This window comes from Hipposideros armiger, unplaced genomic scaffold (genome assembly GCF_001890085.2).
Source record: "Hipposideros armiger isolate ML-2016 unplaced genomic scaffold, ASM189008v1 scaffold_39, whole genome shotgun sequence".
NCBI lineage: Eukaryota > Metazoa > Chordata > Mammalia > Chiroptera > Hipposideridae > Hipposideros > Hipposideros armiger.
In genome coordinates, this window is record NW_017731389.1 from 4162606 (window position 1) to 4165569 (window position 2964).

General features: G+C 40.2%; 1 protein-coding gene across 1 annotated transcript in view; it reads left to right on the forward strand.

The window, feature by feature from the left end:
• Positions 1-2416, forward strand: part of ANK3 (ankyrin 3) — a 339429-nt gene extending 337013 nt beyond the window's left edge. The window contains exon 42 of the mRNA XM_019638372.1: positions 975-2416. The gene's annotated coding sequence lies outside the window, so the exon portion shown is untranslated. The remainder of the gene's footprint in view (positions 1-974) is intronic.
• Positions 2417-2964: the final 548 nt, after the last annotated feature.

A 2964-nucleotide genomic window follows, 5' to 3' on the forward strand; every position in this document is an offset into this window, starting at 1 on the left:
TCAGCGAACAGGGTGGTTCCTGAAGTTATTCTTGCCTTACTCAGGCTTTCAAGTTTGTCACCTTTCCCAGTGAATAAGGAGGAAGGACTACATGTAGGAATAATTTTGTCTTATGGAAAAGCGCATACCAAGAACAATACATACTGCACGAAAGTATGAAAACCACTGCCAAAGAATGTTGATTTATTTTGACATATTAAGACCAGCTATAGAATAGATACTTAATGCAGGTACGATCCAGTAAGACAAGACATTCTGAGTGGAGCCTCCATAAAAAAACTCAAAATTAACTTATCCTTTCATGACCGATATGGGGCAGGAGGAGAAGGGAAAGTATTCTTTCCAGTGGTAGAAGATAGTCTTTGATTTGCATATGGAGAAGCAATTTCATAGTAATGACACAGTCCTCCCTTTTTGAAAGATCAGCTGAATGTTGAGGGGTGAGAGACTTACTATAAAACATGCAGACATGACGAAGATGCTCTCTCCTGACTCCATATCCCTGGCACTTTGTGCCCATGAGAACCTCATGTCCCAGATATTTTGATGTTGGTGGAAGTGTCACAGAGCACGTCTGTCAGCCTCATTTCACAGATAAGTCTGAGGCCCTCAGGGCTTTTCCCAGGACATGAGTGAGCAGCCTGCTGAGCAACAGAGAACTAGAAGAGGGCCTTTCTGACTCCATCTCTAAAACCGCAAATAGAGTAAACAATGTCCCATGGAGGTCACAGGATCACCAAGAGAAGGTCGCTGCCTTGTTCGAAGAGCTTTCTGGTACACCTCAGGGCCTTGTCCTCTGAGGCATCCGGCAGAGAGTCAAAGGCCTCATGTTAAACCACCCCATTAGGAAGTAGAGGGCCCCCTTTCTGAGGCTTTTCTATTGAATGGCAAGGAATGCTTAAGCAAGTTCTCTTAAAAAAAAAAAAAAAAGAAAGAAAGAAAGCTAAACTAACCTACTATCTCTCTCTTCACAGGATCATGTGTTTTTACTGCCAGTATTGAGAAATCCATGGAAGACATGTCAGCAGGAAGTAAAAATTCACGGAGAAGGGTGTGTGTGTTTGCTGCTTTCCCACATTAACGGCATGATTTTTCTTTTACGTAAAAAGAAAACAGAACAGAAAAAGAAAAACCACCCACATTTTAATTTAGCATGAGCCAATTTACAGAGCATGGAAATTCACTTTCATTCCCAGGATTGGCACGTGTGCAATTAGCAATGCAGTGTATATACAAGAAGCCATGCTGTTAACAGTTTATCTCAAGTAATTTGGTGTCATTTGCAAAAGGAAGAAATTGCTGCCTCTACGAGGGACAGAAGGAGATGGACTGAGGGAATCACAGAGAAACACTAAAATTACTAAATCCACAACAGCTCGCCTTATTTTTCTTGGGACCCAAACTGTCAGGGTATAAACACTATTTGTTTCTTTTTTAAAACATCTATAGTTTTGCTGTAAATAATAACACTGTATAAATTCTAACAGAAAACTAGAATAAATGTTGATAAGGTACTGCCTCTAGAACACAACAGAATATCGCAAATACATTTAACATAATAGGGGTCCTCAAGTGACTTCACCCTAGAAGAGGAGGAAGGGGTTCTGGGGGGCGGGGGGGAATCTTCACTGATTCTTGTATATTAGCAATTATAATGTTTGTATATGCAAAACTGCTAGCTTGATTTTAAAAAGACAAATCTTTAAAATCTGCTGCAAATTTAAATAATTCCCAAAATGAGGAATTCTGTAGTTCTGTGAAAAAGAAATTTTCTTCAGAATACTAATATTTTGATGCATGTGTATCACCTTATTTTGATTAAATCTTTTTCCAATTTTGCAAACACTACAGTATACTGCAACACAGAAGATTTTATCTGTAAACACAAAGCCCTTCATCTAATATTTGTTGCTATTGCCAATTTTCCAATGAAATGACCTAAAAATGAAAAAAAAATAAATAACCTATACAGTAGTTGCTTTAGGGGGAGGGGGGGCTCTCTGTTAGTGCTTAAAAGGGGGGTAATGCTTGCCGCTTTAGAGGTGGATGGTGCTCATAAGAGGCCCCAGTCAGGGGTATTTAAAATGGACTGAACAGAAATCCTTAGCTAGTAGAATGGCAGCACGCTGTAAAATTATTACTGTATCGTGTACTGGCTCTAAGATATAGACACCTTTCAGTAAGCCAATCATTTGTAACCATTCTAGCAGTGTCATATTAGGTTAATAAGGCTGCTGTGTTTTAAAGGGCATTTTTATTTGGGTTTTGGTGAAATCCTTTAATTTGTTGATTATATTCATATAAAAATTCAGCATTCATTGACACATAGCTCTAATGGCATATGTATGAAAAAACCATACACTGGATGACCTAGTTGATTATTTAAGCATAAAATAAATTGTGTTAAAACTCTTCACCTCTCTGTGCTCTACCGTGTCCTTGTGTTCTCTAGCAAAAGGTAATCGGCCAGCTCTTTGTCACCTGACTACACCCATCCTCCTCACAGGCCCTATTCATGCCACTTCCTCGGCGGTCACTAAAGAGATAGTCCCTACCTCCAGTTCTGCCCTGCAAACTCACAGCTTACATACACACTGAGCGTTTCGTGGAGGAGCCAAGAATGAAAGATTAGCTCACAAGTGATCTTTGCCCACAGCTGAGTTGGGCTGCCCACCCCACACCCACAAAAAAAAAAGTGGGGAATTGGGGCTAGGATAGCCAGCATGCCCAGAAATTATAAATGAGCACCTCCAGGAACCATCCAGCTTGTAGCTGCTTTCAGCCTATATAGCAATTTTTGCTTTTTAATTGACATTCACTGTCAGTGCTTATAAGTTGGGAGATTTCACATAATAACCCAAATTTCTAACTTTCTCTTAAGAAGCAAGATTTGGCAATGACAGGCCTCATTCCCACAAATCAACAACCTGCTGGGGCCATGCTGTCCCTGCCCACTCCAGCCAG